The 14,949-nt window shown below is 40.5% G+C and overlaps 1 long non-coding RNA gene across 1 annotated transcript; it reads right to left on the bottom strand.

The window, feature by feature from the left end:
* Positions 1-543: 543 nt before the first annotated feature.
* Positions 544-9,935, bottom strand: LOC143418942 (uncharacterized). Its single transcript, XR_013098889.1, has 4 exons — positions 9,844-9,935; positions 8,425-8,529; positions 1,783-2,379; positions 544-1,431 (listed from the first exon to the last, which is right to left on the bottom strand). It is a non-coding gene; the product is annotated as an uncharacterized LOC143418942 (long non-coding RNA).
* Positions 9,936-14,949: the final 5,014 nt, after the last annotated feature.

The following is a 14,949-nucleotide window of genomic DNA, read 5'->3' on the forward strand; positions in this document are numbered from 1 at the left end:
AAATTCAACAAAATAAAACTAGTACCGATACCGAAAAAAAGAAGATTTATTCATAACACACGTGAAAAGACCGAGGAAAACCGAGTTAACGATAAAAACACTAACAAAATAACACTGAAAACCGATAAAAACCCTGAAAACCATACATTTCACACCTGAGCCTCAACTCTCGCGGCCCGGTACCAAACGACTCACGGACCGGTACCGGTCATGTTAAAAGAATGTTGGAAATTTGATCAGAATACGGTGAAAATGAGAGAAACAGACATTTTTCTCAGATCATTGTGTTAAATCGTCAAAATCCCCGTGTTCTCTTTAAGACTATCAGCTCTACTCTAAACAACCCTGAAAGCCTCTGCTGACACATGTCATCAGTTCCTTTCTTTCTTTGTAAACAAGGTCGAGTCTGTCAGGTCAGCAATAGAACTTCCTACAGATGACCCATCAGTGTTTATTCCATGACTGTAAACATGTTTCCATTCGTCACTTCAGTCTTTACTCTGAAATACAGGAAATGACATCATGGCTCAAAATCTTTGTCGTTCAAACAATTCTTTATTTAACATTTTTTTAACTTTATTTAACAAAATACATTCAATAAAAACTTCAACTGAAACTGATTTTTAATCCAACCACTGAAAAAAAAGGTAACGACTGAACACAAACACTACAGAAGAACAATTTATAAAGATTAACATTGAACTATAGGAACAGTTTGATTCATAGCCTCATTAGAACTTTAACTTAAACTTAAGGAGAGCCGACCTGAACTCTGTGGAGCCTGATCTCCAGGGTTTTAAGTTGGACTCTGAAACCAGAAGAGGATGTTTCTCTCTCTTCAGATTCGCTGTCGTCCTGTGATGGGAACGGTTTCAGCCCTGCGTGATCGCGCTGATGTTTGCACAGAGCAGATGATGAAGTGAATGTTTTGGCACAGTGGTAACAGTGAAACAGTTTATTAGTAACGTGGGATCGTTTGTGTGCAGAGTATGAACTGAGATTACTGAAGCTCTTGTCACACTGCTCACAGCTGTAGTTTCCTTCCATGTGTGTACGTTCATGCTCGTTACGATGACCTGACTGTGAGAAGCTTTTGTCACAGTGTCTGCACTTGTATGGTTTCGCTCCTGTGTGGACTCGTTTGTGTGTTTTAAGCTGACTTGCAGTGGTGAAGGATGACCCACACTGATCACAGAGGTGCTTTTTGACCCCACTGTGAAAGAGTTCATGTTGTTTTAACTCAGCTGATGTGGGGAAGCTTCTCCCACATTCTTTGCAGTATTTCAGTTTGTCTCCAGTGTGTTTACGTTGATGTATTTTTAGGCCGGCTTGCTGACTGAAAGTTTTTCCACAGATGTCACAACGAAAGTCTTTCCCACCACCACAGCGATGACAGGGTTGAGAAGTGGATCCATCTGTGTCGCTCTGCTTCTAAACAAAGACACAAAGACCGTGTAAGTCAGTCCTTCAACACTTTTATCCTGAAAGTCGCCTGAAATAAAGAGCATCTCTGCAGACGTCCAATTACATTTTACTGTTTCGATTAACACACTCAGTTTACTGGGCTACAATAACTACAATACTACCACCATAATACTACAGCAATACTTATTTAATATTACAGTAACATCTGACTTACACTTAAATGAAATGAAAACCTGAATAATGGCTCAGAGCTACTCTTCGGTGGTGCAGAACTGCTAACATGCTAACACAATTTAATGAGCAGACTTGTTCCAAACAGTCAGACTGAACTTACAAGATAAAAATAAAAATACAAACCTCACAGTAACTGCACTTGTAGAGTCTCTTTCTGGTGTGGATCTGTTGGTGTTGTCTCAGGTACTGTGGAGTTTTAAAAGTCTTCTCACACAGGTCACATTGATAAGGTCTCTCCTCAGTGTGGGTAAACATGTGGCGTTGTAACTCTGTGTCTGTTGTAAAGTATTTGCCACACTGATCACACCATTACACATCTTCTCCGGTGTGAATGCGTACGTGTATATTTCGGTACCCTAGCTGGCTGAACGTTTTTCCACAGATGTCACAGCTGTATGCCTTAATTCCAGAGTGGGTAACTAGATGTCTCTGTAAGTGGCTACTGTGAATAAAAGCTCTGCCACACTGATCACAGCTGTAAGCTTTAACTCCACTGTGGACGACTTGGTGTGTTTTCAGGGAATTCTTCCAGGAAAACGACTTTCCACACAAGTCACAGCTGAACGGTCTCTCTCCAGTGTGGATGAGCTGATGTTGTTTTAGTTTAAACTTCCAGGTAAAATCCTTCCCACACTCGTCACAGGTGTTTTTTTTCTCTCTCTTTCTTCTGTGAGGTTTGTCGGCCTCCTGAGAGCGCTGACTTCTCGGTCCATGTTGGTCCTGCAGTGACAGAGATACAAACAGAGGCAGTGAGTGAAATGCAGTCATTAAACAAACTGAAGCTTCAAACTCCCTCCATTAACACTAGTTTTAAACCTGAAGGTGGAGTGTGGCACCAAACACCTTAAAGGTCTCTTATCCCCACCTACTGGTAGTAGTAACACATTACATCCAACCTGCTGTTAAAGATAATTAATCATTGTTCAAACACTCTAAAATCATGCCCATCCCTCCTGCCTGTGCACAAATATTAATGCTAACACACTCAGAATAGTAATAAATGTTTACCAGGTCTGTACTTTTTTATATTTCCTGTTTGTTTCCTATTATATATTTCTATAATTGTATAATTTATTCGATAATAATAAATCATATGTAACAGTTACTAGCTTGGTTCAGTGAAGGATGATGTCAGAGTCTGACTGTAACCTGACGTTTTTTTTTACTTTTACTCGCTACATTAAAAAAAAAAAAAAATCTGTATTTTCTACTCCTTACATTTTCAACACAGGCTTGTTACTTTTGGTTTAAGTCATTTGAGGGGAGTTATTTCATCACTGCGGGCTTCAAAGATCAAATTGATTTGAGCCTAAACAGTAACACATGAAATCCAATCCTGCATCATACACCAGGCTGTGTGGTAAAGTCCTATAAATGGAGCATGTAACGATCACTGTAACACAAACCGTAAATTTTATCTGAGTTTAAAGGTTTAAATCACCATCAATTTCATCCTTCTATGATTCAGAGTTTGGCGACATCCTTATCATACAGAGTTCCGTTGGCTGAGTTGGGAAAAAGTTCTCAATAGAGTTTTTGAGCTCAGCAAGGAAATCTGTCAGTTCATGGTGTGAGATTATTATATTATCTTATGCCACGTTATACCCCTAATTAAAGATAGTGAAATTATTATGTAGTTTTAGTTTGCATTATTCTCCTGACTTTGAAGAAGGTGACAACTATTACAGTTATTAAACTGATTTGTATTACATTAGACTGCTGATTTATTGTGAATGAGTGATATTGTTTTATGATGCATTATACTGCTGAGGTATAAGAAATACTGTTTTCAGAGAGTCATGGCCTTATTTGTCTGATTAGAAGAGAACAGAGCATACCGGAGAGGTTTTCTGCCCCATCTCATCAGGAGGAGATAAAACAGGGAGCCAAGGCCGTCACTTAGGCGCCGTAAGAGAGAAAGAATGTGAATGTTTAGGTTTTATGACTAGGTGGAGGGGGGCTGAAGCTATAAGAATGTGAGAAACACTCAGACGCTTCGAGATCAGGCGGACACCCTCCCGCGCTCATCTCCCCTCCGGATGGTTTATGCTCAAAAGTGTTGAATTGTATGGAATAAAAGATTGTTGATTGAGCATTTATACACCGAGTATTGTCCTTCCTTCAGCCCAAAGATCAAAAGAATTGGGAGATTTAACAATGGACATGGCATGTATGATGCAGTGAAGGCATTTCAAGTGAAGCTGTCACAAATGCACCAGTGCAACCTGTCTCACTTTCCCTGTTGCCAAGTAATGTTGAACCAAGTCGGCGCACTTTGCTGATAAACTGAGCGCACTGAGTTCGCGGCGCTTTGGTGACTGTGAAGCACAAAAAGAGAATTTCAAGCTTCTTTTTTACGTGGAAACTGCACCTGTGCAGATTCAGATGGAGCTGCAGTGTAATGGTACACTCAAGGCAAAGTACGACACTGAATGGCCTGCACAGTTTATTAGTTCCATTCCTGCAGCAATGCCCCAGCTCCGTCTACATGCAGCTCCAACCTTGTGTATGTTTTCATTTATTTTTTCTGGGGTTTTTGCAGCATGTTCATATTTCTAACTTGCATAATTTTGACAGGATATATTTTTATGAAGATCAAAACATTTAAAGTTAAAGTTGATTTTTTAAGTTTATTTATTCTGGAATAAAATTCCTGTCTGTTTTTATTCATATTTCTGTTTAAAAAACATGGTTTTAGTGTGTTCAATAAATGTTTATCTTGTTTGGCCCGCGACCTAAAGTGTGCCTTGAGTTTTGCTCCCTGTGCAGTTGAGTTTGACACCCCTGGTGTAGAGGATGGAAATCAGCCAGGACAACTCATGAAACATCTGCAGACATCTGGTTGAATTCAGTTGTGTACATCCACAGAGAGCAGCAGGTCAGCTGATCACAGCCTGTACATTAAGAACATCGACTGGAGCTCTCAATAGAAATGATTGTGAGCTGTGACTCTTTTCCCCACACTGAGCCACTACAGCTGATTTTAGGGTTGAATCCTGCTGAATCCCACTTTAACCTCTTCCCTGCCCATTTTCCTCTTTAGAGGCAAAGTCACCCTCTACAATGTAGGCATTGTATTATTACATGAATATTACATTACATTAATATAGCACAAGGTTCAGTTAGTTTTGCATAAAATATATATCAGTACTTCATCTTTTACCCCTTTAAGACCTACCATAGAACCAAGAGCTTATGTTTATATTTTTACTAGAGATGGCACGATACCACTTTTTTATGTCCGATACCATAAATTTGGATATCTGCCGATACCGATATGAATCCGTATTTTTTAATCAACAGAACTGTTTTTTTTTTAATATCTTGCTGTTTTTGTATAAGTTCATACTCAAGTTAAAAAACAAAACACTAAAGCTATTCTGTTATACCTGTATGCAAAAAATACACAGCACCCAAATATTTCATAGTTCAGTAATAGTGATCAATCTAATACACTTAATCCTACTCCATCCTCCCTATTCTGGTATTTTAAGGAGTAAGTAACCTAAATAATAGGGCTCTAAAACTCCCAGCAAAAAAAAAAAATAGATAGGGAATCACCCACCCTCCACTTCATGATGCTTAATCAACATAATCAACTTTAATTTGATGCAGTGTGAAAAAAGATTCACAGAAATCAATTATTTTTCAAGAATAATTAAATAGATTCAACATCTTTCTTCAACAGAATTGCAGACTGCACAGATGGTACCTTCCCAAAGGAAAAAGTAGTAAAGCTTACTAGGGTATATTAGGCTTAGTTACTATATACAGTCATGGACTTCTATACATTTTACATCAGATTAAAACTTTGGGTGTAAGATTCAGATAATTATTTATTAAAATCTAGACATTTTAAATGAGAATAAGAAAGAAAAGGATGTCTTTGTGCCCCCTTTTCCCTGTTAATGCCCTATCGGCCACCCTGGCTAAACTTTGCTAGATCCGCCCCTGCACAGTTACCAGCCGTCAGCTAGAAAAGGATCCTGGTGTAGAAAGTAATATTAAATAAATTCTAACAACAGCTTATCAAGGTTAAACGTGCTGCTGTTGTTCAGCTGCTGGTTTCCTCTTTCTGGCGCGAAGTGGGCAATAAACAAACAAGAGAGACGGACTCGCGACAGAAAAGCCGATCAGCTGATCATGATTTCATGACTGAAGTAGCAGCAGGAGAGGGAGGGGGAGAGAAGAGGCAGTCGCTCCATATATGTTCCATCGCAGGAATGCTTTACAAACATTCAGAGACGAACTTACACACTTGCTTTACTTCTCTCTGGGATAACTTCCTCGGAGATGAAATGCCGGATTGGTAGCAAGGCTACAAATACACACAGCCGCTCTATCACGTGAGCACACTGCTCTGACGTGCTACGGTTATGAGCCGAGTTACGCCATGTCGCAAGTTTTGTGAGGTGCTTTTTTGAAATTTAATGGATCGGATTACATTTTTTATTTCTCTCCGATATCAGATCCAGTAATTTACGTCAGTATCGAACCGATACGATACGTGATATCGGATCGGTCCATCTCTAATTTTTACATGCCCTTAATGCAGGGCTCTAGAGTGCGACCAATTTGGTCGCAAATGCGACCAAATTTTTCAGTGGTGCGACTAAAAAATATATTTGCTTGCACCTGTGCGACCAAATGTTCGGGTAGCAAAAAAAAAAAAAAAAAAAAAATCTGCAACCTTCCCTGTGGTCAACAACAGACACACATTATGCCCCTATCGTGGACTAAACCAATCAGAGATAGTAAGGGGCGGGACCTCTCTGATTGGCCGTGGTCCAGTTGAAAGTGCAGGTGGAAGTGGGAGGTGAGTAGCTTGAATAAAGCGATATCAATTCATTAAATCCTGAATCGACTTTTAAATATAACTGTGTTTTGCCAGAAACGCCAGATTCTCAGATTAAAGCTCACAAAACCATTTCAACAACAACCAAACAGCAAATGAGAGCAGGTACACGGACTCCACACAAAGACGTAAACACAGAGCCAACGCATCAGAATCAGCTTTGTCTTTCTCGGCTTTCTCAGCTTAGCGATCCTGATGCGTCCGGTCCACGCTGTGATTACGTCTTTTTGCGCTGATTCTGAGCTGCAGGTTTTGTCTCTCTCCAACCAAAATTCACCGAGCCAGCAGCAAAAGAAGCAGCAAACTGCGCTTCACATTTGATCAATGTCGTAATGAATTTTGCTGTTTTGCTTCCACGACTATTAAAATCACACTTCATGCACAGCTAGCTCTCTCTCTCTCTCTCTGTACTTCAAGAACAGTTTCCCGTCTCCAATCTCTGTTTTCTGTATTATTCATTCGCTTATTACCCACCAGTCTACCGCTGTTTACGGCGCTGTGGCTGCTGTCTTTTTCTATTCTTTTTTTCACTTAAATGACATCGGACAAGCAAGCCTATTTTTTCTGTTGTTCAATACTGAAGAAATTTAAACTTTATATGCAGAACATTGTAGAATATTTTGAAGGTTATCTGCTATAAAAAGCCAGACAAGGAAAATCTCCTTCATGTTTTTCTGTGTTTTATTCTCAGTTACTTTCACACAAAGGCATCTGCTGTGATGTTCACAATTCTGAAGAAGTCAGTACTGATAAATGATCAGAATTATAATATTTCTGACTGTCTGAGGCTAATTTGAATCGAATCGGGACTTTGAAAACCGGAATCGAATGGATTATAGAAATCAGTGATGATACCCAGCCCTAGTGAGCAGCCTAGGCACGACAGAAGTGGATGTAGCTGTAATAGGAAAAGAACTATTGCTAACTTTTCTGTTAAGTTAAGGCCTGATCCTTCTGAAATTCATAGCCAGTGCTCTGACACGGTGTCATCAATCTTTGAATGCTGAAAAAGCACAGTGTATCCAGAAAAACACATTATATTATATAAATTATTATAAAATTTGTGTGCGCCTAACTTTTGTGCTGGTACACCTAACTTTTTAAAGTTAGGCGTACCGGCAAAAAGTTAGTCTAGAGCCCTGCCTTAATGCCATTTTGGGGAGCATTTCAAGTTGCTATACATCAATATGACCATTATATCCCAAATGTTAATAATATCTATGCATTAAGTCCATAGTAACTACATAAAGTGCAAAAAAACTGCAATAAAATACAAAAAAATTTAAATTGTTTTTGTTTTGTTTTTTACACATATTTGTAGTTAGAAAATTGTATCCCTCAAAACTGTAAATTTAAAAAAGTTGCACATTGTTTCCAACCACAGGAAATTTGTTTTTGAGCATTTTTGAGGAAAAACAAAAATAAATATTATAATGCAAATTTGCAAACAAACAGCATGTGCATCAAAATAAACTATTACCAACAGTGCAGTTTGAGTTCTAAGCATCCCAGAAACAATACAGAAAAGAATAAAGTCAAACATGACTTTTAAAAACACCAGTATAGGTGTCGCTGAAGGCAGGTTTTGGCAGGTAAAGTTGGACATGTGATAGTTCGCGCTGGCATCTATTCCAACATAGGAAGTGCTATGAACAGCAAAGCGTGTTTCTGGTATATTATGCTGCAAGTGCTTTTTATGCAATTTCTGCAAATACATATGTGGAAGGAAACGTGACCTAGGGCAAGCTGATGGCATAAGATGTAAGTACAACTATTCCTAAATAAAATAATTGTGTTAGCTTAAGTGCAGTTCTACCGGGATTTTAAAATTGTTACGCAAAACGGAGCATTCCTGCTCCAATAGGCCTTAAAGGGTTAATGGAGTATTTCTTAACACTAGTATCTGTCACCTTCTTTGTCGAACTCATTGTTTTCTCTGCAGTGGCTGAGCTGAGTCCAAGTAGCGTAAATGTTCCCCTGCTGCTCCGTCAGACTCTTCTCCTCCTGCTGATCAGCTGGGACACAAAACAGAACTTTGTTAGGCTCCACACTGCACTGAAGAGTCAAAGTGTCTCATATGTTCATCTGAGAGCACAAACAACAAATTTTAGCTTCCCTGGGTGAGCAACTTGTTTAAAACATACACAAAAGGTTTGAGCACCGATACCAAATTCAGCAGTATGGTACACCAGTACCAGGAGAGCAATTCCTCTTTAAAAAAAGCCCTGGCAAAGAACAAAAACAGAACAATCGATGGACCTGCATAAACGAGTACAGTGTTTCCCAACCACTGTGCCGCGGCATATATACGTGTGCCGTGAGAACTGATCAGGTGTGCCGTGGAAGATTATCCTATCTGAGTGGGTGTAGAAATCTGAGCCATGATCTGAGTAACCCTCATCACTCAGTCACACTCCGATTCTCTACTTATATCAAGTCCATTGCACTACTTTCAAGCATTCTGCAACCTGTCCTCTAATTTATTCTTACTGTCTTACTATTTATATTGTTTTCCATGCACGGTTGGTGTGGAGCACCCACAATTTAGTTGAATATGTACAAAGACAATAAAAGACTATTCTATTCTATTTTAAAAACTCTGCAGTACTTTTAAAACACAGATCCCCTCTTGGGGTTCGAGGCTGTATTTGTTTTAAAAATGAATCTCTGGTATCTCTGGCCTATCATTATTATTTTGCTAACAGTTAATCAGGCTCATTTACTGAATACTGATCAGAATTTATCAAATTATCTTTGAAATGATTCTAACAACAGGCCTCTCAGAGTGAGGCCAGTTTTTACAATCACATGCCCTGTGGGCTGACACAACTTTGCTGATAAGACAAAGGCAGCTGTGTTTTAGTCTGGAATACATTTATTTTTTACCTTTCTTTTAAATTGATTTCATTATAGCACTTTTACCGCCAACATATTTGGATTTTTTGGCGCTGGAAGTGACCTTATATTGATGATGGCTGGCGTTAGCTAGCTAGCTTGGATAGCATGCTGCATTCAAAAACTATGCAGGTGCCACACAGTGACAGAGATGCTAACTAGCGCTTAGTAACAGACTAATAAAATAATAGAAACTCTGATTACACTTAGCTAATTTAAAAGCTTTCTTCTAATAATAACACTGTTTTCTTCTCTGTGTTTCATTAGCATTTGTTAATATTTTCTTGTAAATTAGTTTATAGCAGCTTGACTTGATGTAGAGGCTTTTTCTTTCAACTGGTTCACAAATAACTGACAACAGAGACCGAGGAGAGCAACAGAAAACTTCACTCAGGAGCTAAATTCAAGATTGACTGAACTCAGATCAAAGTTACCTTAGTGCTTCACTTTAGATGAGGAAGAAAAATAAACTAAAACACAAACGCAATGAAGCGGGAACTTCGCGGCTTCTTCTTCTTTGGGGATTTTCTTTGGCGGTTAGAGCTTTAAGGTGCATTACCGCCACCTGCTGGACTAGATGGTTCTTAAACTAAAACTAGACATTTAAAAGTATTTTAATAAACAATAAAAACAAAGACAAAATGTTTCAGTGTGTTATATTCATGAACATAAACATCAGATGGCTTCAGCTTACGCTTACCCCCATTTATTTAAGAGAATTTGCTCTCTGCAGGCGAGGATTTTTTGTTTAGAGGATCTTTGTAAGCCTGTATTTACTTTAAAAGAAGGGAAGCACTTCTTCATTCTACAGAAAAGGTGACACATTACAGATGAGTTCATAAAAAGTGTCTCTGTCACTCTTTCAAGGCTCTGTCACTTTTTCTTTTTGACTGGAACAGCATGGTAAAGTAGGCCTAGGCTGCCATCTTGTGGCAGTGTGTTGTTACTACAACATATGAAATTGTGTTTCTATTGGAAATATAATTCAGCACCACTGAGCCGCTCTCTCAGTTACAAACTGAACCTGTTTCTTAGACGTATAAATCACTAAGTACAGTGAAGCTTTTGGTTTTGTAAAAGTGTTTCTTATTCTAAATGCATGTTGATTTTTATCAGGGTGAAGAGCAGTTAGCAGTGCATTCATGGACATCTTTAAACTATTAATTGAAGAATCTTTGGTGATGATGGCATGAACTAGAAGCGCAAGCTCCAGGTGAGACTGCACAGAACAACAAGTGTCCTTAAACTGCATCAACTGATGACTTCTCACAATTTTATTCCACTGTGTGTTTTTATCATTGAACGTTTCTGTCTTCAGGTTTCTCTCAGACCAAGATTGAATGTGATGACAAGGGTGATGGATGGTGTGACATGTGCTGCTGGCCCACAGAACCAGGTGAGTATGCTGTCCATGTGCTCTGCAACAATGAGGACATCCAACACTCTCAGTTAAGATTAGTTTTCATGATTGTTGCCTCAAGGCCTGAGATCATGGTGGTGGGCTTGTGATGGACACACATGGCTGAAACCTCTCCTGTAGAGGCTAAGCCCAGGCTTGAAACCACTGGGGTGTTCGTTGGCAGGGGTGACGCAATGTCACTGGTATGCATGAATTTATTAAACTTGATACAGTCCAATAACTCCAGCCTTACTCATCTTGTCCTTCAGATTCTTTATTTCTAGGATTTAACAGCAGCGCAGCGGTCACAAACTGTTTGCTTCCTCCCGATCAACAACACAGCTGCCGCTAATTACGTGTGTCTACCTTAAATATCTTCACAAACTCAAAATGTGACCTCTAGCACCAAACGCTTGCTGCAGTTCTTGGTGTCAGAGGTGACACACAAGGTATAGCACAGATGTCGTTATACTGCTCCAGCTGTGTATTGCTAGCTGTGGGGAGGCTTTTTATCTTGTTTACAGCATCTCTCCTGAGCAGGAAGCTCTGCCAGCCCAGCTCGGCTCTGAGCCAGACGTTATAGTATGAGTGGACCAAGATGATGGTGCTTCCCATCATACTCCACTCGCCAAATACACTCTCTGATGCACCACAGCACACCGCAACCTGGTGAGGTAACAAATCACTGACAGTGAGGCAGAGACAGTGCTGATGCATTACATGACAGTGTTGGTTTACAGTCAGAACTTAGCAAAGAGTTGCTGTACGTGTGTGTGACACATACCAGAAACTCCAGCAATCTGTAGGTCCCATTTACACAATATATGACTTCATCCATGTTCTCCACTGGAGCTTTATGAAACTCCTCCACCATGAAGAGAACAACAGGTCAACAGAGTGCCAAGCACCTGGCGGTAGAGTGTTTCAGAGTTATTATGGAATTAAAAAACAAGCAAATATACATGTTTAATTATTATTGGCCTGAACTGTTTGGGTAGAGCAAGTTTAAACTATTTAATTTAATGTTTTTGCACACTGCGATGCGGTTGTGTGTTACCTGGAGAGAGGTGAGGATTGAGGAGGAGATGATGATGAGAAGCCAGAAGTCCGTGTGGAAGAACTGGCAGATCATAAAAGCCATGTACGCTGGAAAGATCAGCAGGAAGGGACAGAGAGAAACTGCACGGAAGTGCTTCCACAAACTCCTACGGGACGGGCAGCAAAACCAGCGTATGAGAAAGCAGTCAGGTTGATAACAGGCTTTGCAAACACACATTCAGTCAGATTACATTTATTGATGTCAAAAAGACAAACTGCCTGTTTAAGAATGAAGAAAGAAGGACAGTACACCGTAGTATTACTTAACTTATGATGTTAGCATGAGTTGTACTGATGACCATAGATAATGAATTCTGTGATAATTAACTAACTGCCCATAGTTATTAATAGTTGTTTATGATCAGTAAAAAATAAAACAAACAGTGGGACACAGAGTTTTCTTAAAAATAAACACATGAAAAAAGTCTTTGGTATATTATCTTAATTGCCTCTACATGCTCCCAGGGCTAGGACTCAGCTATCTCCAGCATGGACTGCAGGATGGAAGCAACAACAATAAAGAGGATGATAGAGAGGAGGAAGGCTCTGTGGATGACCTGCAGCTCAATGAGGCCAGTTTGGACAGCAAGGATTAGCAAGGTGATCCCTTCAGTCATCCCCCTGCACAGAGAGGAAACAAATTAGAGCAACACACCACAATTATATGCCTTGGCTTTGCACTCAAGTTGGAGATCATATACACGTTTATCCAGACTTGACCTTTGGGTATACAATGTCAATTATTTTATCCTATTAGACAGTTGTGTGAAATGCAGACATCCTTAAAGAACAGTGTAGTAGCGGCCGGTAATAAACCAGTCCTCATAAAGGAACAGTGCTCTTTAATGAATTCAGCACAGACTTTACATCGTAGAGGTAACAGGGAGACACAACAAGTTATCAGTTAGCCATCTAACTATACTCTAACTCTAAAACTTTTCCAACTCCACTTTACTCTTATTTCACGACACCACCCTCTAGTGGTGCAATATGGTACGATCATTACAGGACAACATCTCCTCTCTCTTTATGAAAAGAGTTCACCAAATAGCGTAGTACAGAAATAAAGTAATTCACTGTTTAGCAAGTCACACATACACTTGTGAACTTAAATGTCGCAATAGTTATACCATCAGAATACTACAACTAGCAAAGTTTAATAAGCCTGAAACTATATTGCACTCCTACGTAAAATGAAAAGAAATTATTATTCCAGTTTTTCCATGACAATTTTTTCTTAGTGCATTGGTGGCAGAAAATCAGTTCTTTTTAAACTCAAGATAGAACAAGTAATAACATTTCTCTAATGTTCTTTTTCAAGCAACCTATTATGCTACAATATAGTCTTTGTGCCAGCGAGGCTTGTACTTGACGCGTGGCAGTCTTCTGGCAGTAGGTGAGCCAGTCTGAGTGTGGTGCAGCCTAGCAGCTCAGTAGGTAGAGTGGTGGCCCCATGATCGGAAGGTCGGGGGTTCGACTCCACTGAACGGCTACCCTGAGGTACCCCTGAGCAAGGTACCGTCCCTACACACTGCTCCCCAGGCGCTGCACTGGTGGCTGCCCACTGCTTCACTGGGTGAATGGGTTAAATGCAGAGGAATTATTTCCCTATGGGGACTAACAAGCTCACTTTACACTTTACTTACTTTTACACAGTGTCAGCGTTCTTTTCAGTCACTGGGCGACAGCGTGCTAGATGAGTGGCATTCCAACTCTTTCCATCACTCAGCAAGAAGGCATTCAAGCCTTTGGCTTTTGTTACTGTTACAGGAGGGGTAAATCTGGGATGTCCTTTGGGAACATGGTGGGGTTTCCTTATCCTCACACTCTCTCCTGGTAGAAAAGAAGGTTTCCGTGCGTGACGCCTACCATCAGTGTAACGTTGCATTTTCAACTGATATTTCTGAACTGAGTGACGTGCAACGTATCCAGTGGAGACACAGCAGGAGGCAAAGGGAGTACATCCAGTATAGTACGCATCTTCCTGCCACACAGGAGTTCTTAGGGAGAGGGAAGTAGAGGGAAGTAGTTGCATGCGGTGTTGCACAGTAAACTTGAAGCCAATCCAGCACAGTCGCCTTCCATGGTTTCGACTGCTGGATTGATGTCTGGATACAGGTGCGGAGGGCACGATGAAACCGTTCGATTGCTCCGTTTGCAGCTGGGTAGTAGACAGATGTTCTGCTGTGGGAGATGCCTCTATTCTGGAGGAATGAGGTGAACATTGCAGAGGTGAACTGTGCATCATTGTCAGTTATGATGTTCTCTGGGTTGCCATGACGACTAAAGACAGATGAGAGGAACTGAATGACATCATCAGTAGTAGCATAAGGTGAAAAGGCAAGCTCAGGCCATTTGGAGTAGTAGTCAGTCAATGTTATGACGTATCTACAAGCAGGTATTGCAGTATCAAAAGGCCCAACAATGTCAAGACCAAGTTTTTTCCACGGTCCATCAGGCAGTGGGACGGGTTGGAGAGGAGCAGGATTAGTATGTGCAGTTTTGTCATTGGACTGGCAAAGGAGGCATGAGGTTATGGCAGACTGAACTTGTGAGTCCATTTTTGGCCACCAGTAGAGATCTCTTAATCTTTGTTTTGTGCGCACAATGGTGACTTTCATGTGCCAGTGCAATCAGTTTAGGTCTCACTGAAAGTGGTGCAATGAGCCTTGAGCCTCTGAGAACATAATCACTTAGGGTTGAGAGTTCATTACGGATTTTGTAGTAAGGTGCAAGCGTGACATCAAGTGCTTTGATTGAGGCAGGCCAGCCACTTTGTATTTGTGAACGCAAAGCAACCAGTTCAGGGCAAGTTGAACAGGCAGAGTCAAAGCCCGCAACTGGAAGTGAGGACATGGCAGCAGAAACTTGGGCTACCATTTCATGATCTGAATCTGATGTGGAATGGGAAGAAACGGGCAGGGGCAGGCGAGAGAGACAGTCAGCTGTATAGTTCTGAGAACCTGGGCGGCAAATAACATCATAGTCAAAACACAGGAGGCGGGCAGACCAGCGGGCGATGCGCATGCCAACCCTATTAAAC

Source organism: Maylandia zebra, linkage group LG6 (assembly GCF_041146795.1).
Source record: "Maylandia zebra isolate NMK-2024a linkage group LG6, Mzebra_GT3a, whole genome shotgun sequence".
Taxonomy (NCBI): Eukaryota; Metazoa; Chordata; class Actinopteri; order Cichliformes; family Cichlidae; genus Maylandia; species Maylandia zebra.